Genomic DNA, 12,221 nt, shown 5'->3' on the forward strand with positions numbered 1-12,221 from the left:
TACTCTCTCTCTGGATAGGTGGGGAGGGATGGGGTGGTAGAAGAAGAAGAAGAAGAAGCATGTGTTGCATTTTGTTTTTATTAACACTTTTTTCTCCAGGTGAATGCAGGTGAATGGGTAGGGGTACATCGTACCCCATACTCATTCACATAGGATAGGGGGGCCAGAATCTGGGGGTCCCCTTATTAATGGGGGCTCTCGGATTCTGATAAGCTTCCTACTGGCAGACCCAGACAACTAACGGCCAGGGTTGTCGGGAAGAGGCCCTTGTCCTCATCAACATAGGGACAAGGTACTTTGGGGACAAATGGAGGAAGAGGGGCAAATATTTGCCTTGCCTTGGGTGTTACGCCACTGGCAGGTGTATCATACAGGAGGCTTTTAAACTTCATTTCTGAACAGTTGCCATGTAGGGCCATCCCATTCAATTAAAATCGTTAATTGAAAAATGCACCCAGGCAGCACATAATTTATTACAAGAGACATTCATTTCTGGTATCTTGGAAACTCTTATCAGTTTGGACCATCCCAGATATCTCACTATAGAACACAGAGATTACCGGTCAGTAACTCAGTTACTCTCTCTCTGGATAGGTGGGGCGGGATGGGGCTGTTGAAGAAGAAGAAGCCTGTGTTGCGCTTTTTATTAACACTTTTTTCTCCAGGTGAATGGGTAGGGGTACATCATACCCCATACTCATTCACATAGGGTAGGAGGGCCAGAATCTGGGGGTCCCCTTATTAAAGGGGGCTCTCGGATTTGGATAAGTCCCCTGCCGGCAGACCTAGACAACCAATGGCCAGGGTTGTTGGGAAGAGGCCCTTGTCCTCATCAACATGGGGACAAGGTACTTTGGGGACAAATGGAGGAAGAGGGGCACATATTTGCCTTGCCTTGGGTGTTACGCCACTGGCAGGTGTATCATACAGGAGGCTTTTAAACTTCATTCCTGAACAGTTGCCATGTAGGGCCATCCCATTCAATTAAAATCATTAATTGAAAAATTCACCCAGGCAGCACATAATTTATTACAAGAGACATTAATTTCTGGTATCTTGGAAACTCTTATCAGTTTGGACCATCCCAGATATCTCACTATAGAACACAGAGATTACCGGTCACATTTCACAATAAGCCATTCCCGGTATCCTGGGAAAAACAGGTTATTTCAGGATCATCTTTCTGACAATGTCACTTTGGCAAGTCAACCTGTTATATAAAGAACCTAACATTAGCATATAAGAACTGAATATTGTCATGTTAATTTGTTTCTTTATCGCCGGAGACGGCAAGTGAACATATGCATAGTTGCATACATATATTTTCAGTTTCATTAATCAGACCTATTATTATATTTGGACGCTATAAGCGCCCAAGGAGCTCAAGGTAATAGAAAATGAGCCACATGGAAGTTATTTCTGGAACAGGGATGAGTAAAGCAATTATAAAAAGTCAAGATCAATTTTGTTGCCTAATCCGACGTTATGCAACTAAAATTTTAATGATGGGGCAGAGTTTCCCAAGATCCCGAGGGGAAATCTTTGGCACATATAAATAGGATTTGTTTCGGAGTCTGGCTCTGCAGAAGTGAAGGAACTCTCCCTGCAGAACGCTTGTCAGGTTGGTACCGGTGGATGGGTGGCGATTGTCTAATTCTAATGGGAAATTTCCCAAGCAATTGCATTATATTCCATTTCATTGAATGTATTAATATTGTAAGGTGGGAGCAAGATAATAATATGAGTACACAGTGTTTGGGGTATTGTTACCTTTTTGCTTTTTTTTTTAAGTTTTCGTTATCTTTGGAAAATAGCCAAAGATCCCTTCAGATTTTTTGATCTCCTATTGTTAGATTTCTCTTGGCCTCTCCAAAGTCAGGAGGAAGTCCTTCATATTTGTCAGGTGTCCCCTCTGGAAGATTTCTCCTCTCTTCCTGTTCTGGTGATAACTGCAAAAAGTAGAATTTTTACAACGTTCACCAGGACAAGCCAAGAAGATGAATCCATGCAATGGGGAAGCGGAGAGCAATAAACTCCGATAGGGGTTCTAATGGTCCTATGACCTGTACACGCGGTCGGAAATTCAGACGGAAAAGGTCTGATCGGATTATATTGTCGGAAAATCCGATCGTGTGTGGGCTCTATCGGACTTTTTCTGTGGGAAATTCAGTCGAAAAAAATTTGAGAGCAGGATCTCAAATCCGATCTGACTTTTTCCGATCGTTTGTAGAGAATTCCGATCGGACAAAGTGCCACGCATGCTCAGATCAAATTACGAGACCAAAGCTATTGGCTACTAGCCTCAACGTAGTCCCATCGTAACAAACAAACGTCATCATGTTCCCGAACGATCGGATCTTCCAACTGTGTGTATGTAACACCAGTTTAGGACAAAATCCGTTGGAAAAAAAATCAGACGGATTTTGTGGTCGGAATGTCTGACCGTGTGTACAAGGCATAATGATTCTAATTCTAATAGTTCTAATGATCCCCATGACTAAGTTCCGCGGGGGCGGGGTGAAAGACATTGAGGGTGTGGCCTGGTGGGAGCCCAGGCTGAGGTTGTCTATCTCTTACCAACATAGGACTCTGTGGATGTGTGCAGCACCAGGGATCTTTCTTCTCTTCCTTCTGTGGGTTCTAATGGGGATGGAAAATGTGTCCTTCTACCTCTACCTCCTAGTGGTTGGAATATGAAGAGAACGTTATGAGCAGCTGTAGGTTCCTACAGTGTTGGGACAAGACTACCCAGTGCCTGGGGCAAAAATGGAAAACTGCGTTTCCCCCCTTTTCCTGGGTGGAGGATGGGATTGTGGCTAAATGAGGCGGGTGCAGCGCACTATGATGGAATGCCCATGCCTTCCATAACCTCCTAACAGGTATCCATGTGCAGAAGAAGCAGGTAACGTGTTTAGAGGATTTTCCCTCTTGATCATGCCTAAATAATGGTGATAGTCGTCATTGTTGGGACATGGAAATCCAGTACCGTCTTTAATATTGATTGGACCCTGGGCAAAACTTTTCTTGGGGGCCCCCTCCCCATGCAGTTTCGCTCTCCACCTGCTCTGAGACATACAATAAATAGCAGCTAGACTCGAATCAGTTTACTGAATCAGATCAGGCAGCTATTGCGATTGGTTGCCAGAGGTTTCAGTGTATCATTACCGCTCACTGACTGGTTGCTAGAGGTTACAGCACACATTACAGCTCACTGGTTAGTTGCTAGAGGTTACAGCACATGATTTCTGGTTGTTGATTGGTTGCTAGAGATTACTGTGGATATGACCTCAGGGGTGCATGATATACATATCAATGCCGCCGGCTGACTCTATTTACATATGAATGCCGGTAATTTTACATGTAAACACAGGGTCTCCAGGTGAGTCATCTGGGACACAGCACAGGACTAAAACCTCAAGGGGCGAGGGAATTTAAACCAGGATAGTTGACAAGTATGAAGCAGCTGCTTTGTGCCCCACAACAATGATAGGGCCCAGGGCGGCTGCCCCTTTTGCCCTGCCTTAAAATAGGAAACAGTTCTGCACTGGGTGGAGAAGAGGGTGGAACCAAACTCAGGACATGCTGCACCGAAATGTATAAATGTTTGTGGTACATGCTGAAATAGTGCCAATGGTTGTGGGGCACTGCGGCAAATGAAAAAGGGTTTAATATCAGTGCACAAATATGGGGCTATCAGCGATGAAGGAAAAAAAATTTCCCTGTGTCGGTGGTGTCACTGTATAGCAAAAATGTCCCTGCGTTGGCGGTCTCGCTAGAAGGAAAAATGTCCTGCGTCAATGTTGTCACCGGCAGGAGAAAATTTCCCACCAGCTGTGGTGTCACTAGAGGGAAAAAATTTGTCCCTGTGTCAGGGGTGTCACTGGAAGGAAAAATGGTGATTGGGTGGGGTCACTAAATGGAGAAAAGTCTCTGTGCCGGCGGTGGCGTCAGGTCCAAATCTGTCCCGCTGCTGGCTAATTTCTATCAAACACCTAATAAGCATTAGGAGACCACAGATGTACAAATTGGGCAGCAGCAGGGCAGATTTATTAACCGCTTGCCCTTCAGAAGATTAACCCCCCCTTCCTGACCAGGCCCTTTTTTTTTTTTTTTTGCTTTTTGGTACTGCATAACTGGTAATTGCGCAGTCATGCAACGCTGTACCCAAATGAAATTTTTATCATTTCATTATTTTTTTTTATAATTTTTTTCTCACAACTAGAGCTTTGTTTTGATGTTATTCAATCACACCTGCTTTTTTTTTTTTTTTTTTTTTTTTGAGCTAAAAACAAAAAAATATATATATTATATTATATAATAATATAATATATAATATTAAATATATATATATATATATATATATATATATATATATATATATATATATATATATATATAAAATATATATTTTTTACTTTCTGCTATAAAACATCCAATAAAAAATGTTAAAAAAAAAAAATCGAATTTCTTCATAAATTTAGGCCAATATGTATTCTGCTACATGTCTTTGGTATAAAAAAAAAAATACCAATAAGCGTATATTAATTGATTCACGCAAAAGTTGTACCGCCTACAAACTATGGGATATATGCTGGAATTTTTTATTTATTTATTATTTTTTACACTAGCAAAAGGTGGTGATCAGGGCGGGGCTGCGATATTGCGGCGGAACAATCTGACAATAACTGGCACTTTTTGGGAACCAGTGACACTAATACAGTAAATTAGTGCTAACAATATAAACTGTCACTGTACTAACGACACTGCCTGGGAAGGGGTTAATATCAGAGGCAATCAAGGGGTTAAATGTGTGCCTAACAGTGCTTGGTGAATTCCATGTGAGCTGTTATTACTAAGGGATGTGCTGGTTTTTATTTGCAGGGGGAAAAAAAGATGACACATGCCCTTTGAAAGGACGGAGCTCCATATTTTTTACATTCACACAGCTCCGACCTGTCATCTTCTTCACCAATCAGTGGGTGCCAGCAGTCAATCATTGGCCGGGACCCGCTGATCGGTTTGTGCTGTGACTGATTACAGAGAAGCCGGTGTGGCTGCCGCATGCACCCCCTACCCGGACGTGCTGGATTACATACTCAGCCCTTGTACACACGGTCGGACATTCCGACGGAAAATGTCCGATCGGACCGCGTTGTTGGATAATCCGACTGTGTGTGGGCTCCATCTGACTTTTTCCGTCGGAATGTCTGACCAACAAAGTTTGATAGCTGGATATAAAAATTTTCCGACAACATGATCCGATCAGACTTTGTCCGATTGTTTGTAGAGAATTCCGATCAAAGTGCCGCACATGCTCAGATCAAATTCCTAGACCAAAGCTATTGGCTACTAGCCTGAACGTAGTCCCGTCGTAAGAAAATAACGTCATCACGTTCCGAACGATCAGATTTTCCGACAAATATTTCCATTAAACCAATAAAGAATGTCCACCCATGGTTTACCACCAATAGGAGACAGACCCATTTTCATGGGGTGTGGTCTATGCACTCAAAAAACATTTACTGTCCAATCATGGAGATACACTTGTCAACTTATTAGCACTTATTAGTAACACACATAGCTAATAGTATACAGTGCCTTGAAAAAGTATTCCTACCCCTTTAAATTTTCCACATTTTGTCATGTTAAAACAGCTGATTTAACCACTTCATACCCAGGCCACAGTCAAATGACGCCCACAGATGGGATCTCCCATCCTGGGTGGACGTCATATGAAGGCCTCAGTATTTCGCCACTCCTGCGGGCCCCCGGGGGCCCGCAGCACGGCGATCGAGGATGAGGTGTGTCTCTCGAACACAGCCCATCCCCAATCTGTGGCATTTTCATCCCCATCCACCCCCCGATACATGTGGCCGGCCGTGGTCCAATCACAGCCGGTCACATGTACTGTGCCGTTACAGCGCTCGTGCACGCGCCTAGGGCGCGTGCAGAGCGGCGATTGGGGATGCGGCTTGTCACCCTGACACAGCCCAACCCCGATCGCAGTAAAGAGCCTATGAAATTGGCTCTTTACCACGTGACCGGCTGTGTCCAATCACAGCCGGTCATAGAATGTAAGCAAACTGCGGTAACAAGATGTTACCGGGTTCTCCTCCTCACACACTGATCGTGTGTGAGGAGGAGATTGAGGTAACATCTCGGTACTGCCTAGTGTACACAAATCACACACTGATTACCCCCCCCAATAAAGAGGACCTGTCACCACCCATCAAAGTACCTGTCATCACCCATCACAGCCCATCTGAATATCCGAGCACCTGTCCCAGCCCATCTGAGTACCCAAGTACCTGTCCCAGCCCATCTGAGTACCCGAGTACCTGTCCCAGCCCATCTGAGTACCCGAGTACCTGTCCCAGCCCATCTGAGTACCCGAGTACCTGTCCCAGCCCATCTGAGTACCTGTCACAGTCCATCTGAGTACCCGAGTACCTGTGCCAGCCCATCTGAGTACCTGTCACAGTCCATCTGAGTACCCGAGTACCTGTCCCAGCCCATCTAAGTACCCAAGTACCTGTCTCAGCCCATCTGAGTACCTGAGTACCTGTCACAGTCCATCTGAGCATCCAATTACCTGAGCACCTGTCAGCCCATCTGAGTAACCGAGTACCTGAGCACCTGTCAGTCCATCTGAGTACCCGAGTACCTGAGTACCTGTCGCAAAAAATAAAAAACCCAGTGGTGATTAAATACCACCAAAAGAAAGATCTATTTGTATAAAAAAAATGTAAAAATTTTGTTTGGGTACAGTGTTGCATGACTGAGTAACTGGCATTCAAAGTGTGAGAGCGCTGAAAGCTAAAAATTGGTCTGGTAAGGAAGGTGTATAAATGCCCTGTATTGAAGTGGTTAAATGTTACTGGAGCCGTGCCATGCCAAGCTGACAAAGATTTTCCTTAGACGCAAATGCTAAATGTTACTGGAGCCGTGCCATGCCAAGCTGACCAAGAATTTCCATAGACGCCAATGTTAAATGTAACTGGAGCCGTGCCATGCCAAGCTGACAAAGATTTTCCTTAGACGCCAATGCTAAATGTTACTGGAGCCGTGCCATGCCAAGCTGACCAAGAATTTCCATAGACGCCAATGTTAAATGTTACTGGAGCCGTGCCATGCCAAGCTGACAAAGATTTTCCTTAGATGCCAATGCTAAATGTTACTGGAGCTGTGCCATGCCAAGCTGACCAAGATTTTCCATAGACGCCAATGTTAAATGTTACGGGAGCCGAGCCATGCCAAGCTGACCAAGATCTCCCAGGAGCCAATGCAAAACTGAAATGAGGTACGGTGCTGCGGCGGCTAAAGGAGGAAGTGAAATTAGATTGTGTATTTTAAGTTTGCACATTAGTACTGCATGGCGAGGAGTGAAAAATGTGAGTGGAACTCTGCTGTAAAGTCACAAATCCCCCTTCTTTTTTTAACATTAGCATATAAGCACTGAATATTGTCATTTAATCTTAAGGCTACTTTCACACTGAAGCGCTTTACAGGCACTATAGCACTGAGAATAACGCCTGCAAAGCACCTACAAAGCGCCTCTCCTGTCACTTCAGTGTGAAAGCCCGAGAGCTCTCACACTGGAGCGATGAGCTTGCGGGGCGTTAAAAAAAGTCCTGCAAGCCACATCCTTGAGGTGCTTTAGGAGCGGTGTATACACCATTCCAAAAGCACCCCTGCCCATTGAAATCAATGGGTAGCACCGCCGAAGTGCCTGCAAAGCGCGATTTTTATGATGATGACAATTTTAAATCCTTATTCTGCTGCTAGCAGGGGTTAAAATCCCCCCGCTATCATCCGTAAAGCGCCACTAAAATGACAGTAAAGCGCCGCTAAAACTAGCTCCCGCACCTCAGTGTGAAGGTGCCCTTAGTAAAATACATGTTAATTTTATTTTTTTTTATCACTTGAAATGCTCACATATTGACAAGTGAAGCCATGAATACATACTTTTCATTTTCATGTCAGACCTATTTTTTTTTTAATTACAACGCTATAAACACACAAGGAAGTCAATGCAATAGAAAATGTGCCAAATTATTTCTGGAACAGGGATGAGTAAAGGAATTATAAAATGTGAATATCAGGTTTGTTGCCCAATCCGGCGCTGTGAAAACGTACTTTGTTATGATGGGGGGGCGGAGTTTTCTGCGATTCTGGGAAATCTTTTGCCACTTAAAAATGTTGTTTCTGACTCTCTGGCTCTGCAGACGTGAAGGATCCATCCGTGTAGAAGGTTGGTCAGGTTGGTACCGGTGATGGGTGGTGAAGGTCTAATTCTAATTGGAAATTTCTCAAGCAATTGCGCTCTTTTCCCCATCATTGAATGTATTAATATTGTAAGGTGGGAGGGGGTAATAATCTGTGTACACGGGGTTCAGGGTATTGTTATCTTTTAATTTTTTTTGTTTGATTTGGATATCTTTTAAAAAAAATGGCCAAAGATCCCTTCAGATTTTATTTGTATCCTATTGTTAGATATCTCTTTACTACTTTTCCCAGAGAAACAATTCGAAATTTCTCCAACATCAGAAGAAACTCTTTAATAGTTGTCAGGTGTCCCCACTGGAAGATATTCCCTCCCATCCTGTTCTAGTGACAACTGCAAATAGTTGGATTATTACAATGGTCACCAGGACAAGCTGAGAGGGTGAATCTATCCAATGGTGATGTGGAGAGCAATAAAACCTGATGGGGGTTTTAATAGGGGTGGCAGAAGTGTCCTTCTGCATAGCTGGGAAGTAATAAGAAAGTGATTATAAGTGACTGCAGGTTCTTGCGGTGCAGGGACTAGGGATGAGCTTCGAGTTCGAGTCGAACATTGCCTGTTCGCCTGTTCAGCGAACAGTGAACAATTTGGGCTGTTCGCAGCAAATTCGAAAAGCCAGAACACCCTGTACCAGTCTATGGGAGAAATCTAAAGTGCTAATTTTAAAGGGTAATATGCAGGTTACTGTCCTAAAAAGTGTTTGGGGACCCGGGTCCTGCCCCAGGGGACATGGATCAATGCAAAAAAAAGTTTTAAAAACGGCCGTTGTTTCAGGAGCAGTGATTTTAATAATGATTAAAGTGAAACAATAAAAGTGTAATATTCCTTTAAATGTCGTACCTGGGGGGTGTCATTTGTGCAGGAAAAAAAATCTTTTAAAATCACTTGCGGCTATATTGTCGGCTCCCCGTAATACAGAGAACACTCAATGAGTGTTCTCTGTATTAGCCGACAATTCATTCATTGATAAAAAAATAAATAAATTTAAAAAAAAGCGTGGGGGTTCCCCTAAATTCAGTTACCAGGCCCTTCAGGTCTGGTATGGATATTAAGGGGAACCCTGTGTCAAATGTAAAAAAAAAATTGACGTGGGGGGTCCCCCTAAAAATCCATACCAGACCCTTTATCCGAGCACGCAACCTGGCAGGCTGCAGGAAAAGAGGAGGGGACGAGAGAGCAGCCCCCCCTCCCTCCTGAAGCGTACCAGGCCACATGCCCTCAACATTGGGAGGCTGCTTTGGGGGTCTGTGACCCATGTTGATGTGGAGAAGGGCCTCATCCCCACAACCCTGAGCGGTGGTTGTGGGGGTCTGCGGGCGGGGGGCTTATCAGAATCTGGAAGCCCCCTTTAAATTTAGTGGGTTCTAAATTTCACACGAAGTTTAGGTCTGTTCGTAGGTTCTGGTGCGAACCGAACGGGGGTGTTCGGCTCATCCCTAGCAGGGACAAGACTATCCAGTGCCCCGGGTAAAAGTTGGGAAACCGTCTCCCCCTTCCTGGATGGAGGAGGGGTGTCAGGAGAAAAACAATGTAGGTCCTTAAGCGCTAAAACTGACATCATAATAGAACCATTGTCATGTCTGACTGATATTTCATTGAAAGGCCAGAGTACAGTGAGAGCTGCCAACTCCTGGAGGGAAGTAAATAGCACATGGACAAACATGCAGCGCTCAATGGGTGCCACCGTGCCAGCAATAAAGGATTGTTGTAGATAATGTCAACAATCAAGTACATTTATTGGATGCACATCAAATTTAAATGAAAAAGTCTGACCTTGGAAGACACCCCTATATACTGCACACCAAATAGTACACCTATACCACTCCTTAAAAGGACCTTTGTGGACCTAATAGTAGCTAGCTAGTATCTAGTGAATTGCAGACTGTCCCTGCTCCAAACACCAAACTGTCCCTCCCTACACCGAGAAACGACAGCTGCAGAATCGGTCAGCAGCACTGCATGCAGTGCACTATAATATGCTTTCTATATTTTAAAGAAAGTATATTATACGTGTACAAACCTATATACTGTACACCTATACCAGTCCTTAAAAGGACCTTTGTGGACCTAGTAGCTAGTGATTTGCAGACTGTCCCTTTGTCCCTACACTGATAAAAAACAGCTGCAGAATAGGGCAGCACTCAGCTCAGCAGTCAAGTATAATAGGCTTTCTATATTTGAAAGAAAGTATATTATACGTGTACAACCCTTTATACTGTACTACACCTATACCAGTTCTTAAAAGGACCTTTGTGGACCTAATAGTATAACCAGTGATTAAACTGACTGTCCCTGCTCCACACAGCGTTCTGTCCCTACACTGACAAAAGACAGCTGCAGAATCGATCAGCAGTGCACTCAGCAATCAGCAGCACAGCAGTCAGCAGCAGTGCACCAGAACCCTATATACTGTACACCTATACCAGTCCTTGAAAGGACTTTTGTGGACCTAATAGCTATTGATTTGTGTCACTACAATCTGCCCCTGCTCCACACAGCAACCTCCCCCTACACTGACAAAAAACAGAATGTAAAATGGCCGCCAGATCAGGCCTATTTATAAGGTAGGGGGAATGTCCAGGTGTCCATGTGCTGAAATGTCTCAATTGGCTGTCCTGTACCCCATGATGGATGTGTCATCATGGGTCAAAGTTGTTCTTTCACAATGTAAACGCATATGTCCGCCACGCGAACAGCACCAGAAGTCCGCCGGTTTGGCGAATCGCGAACACGCAAAATTCGCCGCGAACCGACCGCCGGGCAAACTGCAAGGCCATCTCTAGGGACCAATGCTGGGCGGATCGCAAGTGCGGTTATGTTGCTGCAGCGACCATGACTAACATGTTTCACATGCCTGCGCTTTGTCAAAGACCTGCGGGTCCAGGGGATTCTGTTTGTCCATTTGAGGGGTGTCAGGACCTGGATCTGAACCTGTGGCCTCTGCTATGTCTGATAGTAAATCTTCTTGCTGAGCTACCTGAGATTCTGGACAGCTCCCAATCTGATCCCTTAGACAACCTTGTCTTGTACCTTGCTTCTTGTGAACCTTGAACTCTTTGCTCCTCCCGTTAACTTCCTATTTAAGCCTTTGCACCTCCTGTTTGCCAGATTATTGTGCTGTTCCCTGCCAATATCTCCACTGCTGTCCACATCTTTTCTACCATTCACTACTGACTTTTGGCTTAAGCCTGGGCTACACTTCTGCTTGATCCCAACCTGCTACATCTAGTACTTGGCCCTGTCTTGCTCACCTCCTAGTTGGGCAATCCTACGGACTGTGATCTGGTGCTAGCACACAGAAAAACCCATTCCCACCATCAGGAGTGCTGGTGAAGACTGGTTAGTGCTTACACCCTGCAGCTTGGGTGAGCCCACGTCATCTGCCATGGTGATCTGCTTGTGTGCGTATTCCTGCTGGTTGATGGGAGCGTCTCTGCTGCTATGGCTCCTAGCCACTGAGCCTGACCCCTGACTTGACAAGGTCATTGGGACTAAAAGAGGTTGGTGCAGCACACCGTGCCAAAATATCCACACCTGACCCATCTACCCAGAAGATATCTATGTGATGAAGAACCAGACACATTGTTTAGAGGATTTTTCCTCTTTATCAAGTACAGTATATCACAAAAGTTAGTTCACATTTTTGTAAATATTTTATTATATCTTTTTCATGTGACAACACTGAAGAAATGACACTTGTCTACAATGTAAAGTAGTGAGTGTACAGCTTGTATAATAGTGTAAATTTCCTGTCCCCTCAAAATAACTCAACACACAGCCATTAATGTCTAAACTACTGGCAACAAAAGTCAGTACACCCCTAAGTGGGCCCAAAGTGTCAATATTTTGTGTGGCTGCCATTATTTTCCAGCACTGCCTTAACCCTCTTGGGCATGGAGATCACCAGAGCTTCACAGGTCACCACTGGAGTCCTCTT

General features: G+C 44.4%; 1 protein-coding gene across 1 annotated transcript in view; it reads left to right on the plus strand.

Annotated features, from left to right (window-relative positions):
* The first annotated feature begins 8,176 nt into the window (after positions 1–8,176).
* LOC143956605 (serine protease inhibitor A6-like) overlaps positions 8,177–12,221 on the plus strand; it is a 31,341-nt gene continuing 27,296 nt past the window's right edge. The window contains exon 1 of the mRNA XM_077466818.1: positions 8,177–8,260. The gene's annotated coding sequence lies outside the window, so the exon portion shown is untranslated. The remainder of the gene's footprint in view (positions 8,261–12,221) is intronic.

The sequence above is a fragment of the Lithobates pipiens genome, unplaced genomic scaffold (assembly GCF_037356315.1).
Source record: "Lithobates pipiens isolate NorthernLeopardFrog02 unplaced genomic scaffold, aLitPip1_a1.2 Scaffold_37, whole genome shotgun sequence".
In the NCBI taxonomy this organism is placed as follows: Eukaryota; Metazoa; Chordata; class Amphibia; order Anura; family Ranidae; genus Lithobates; species Lithobates pipiens.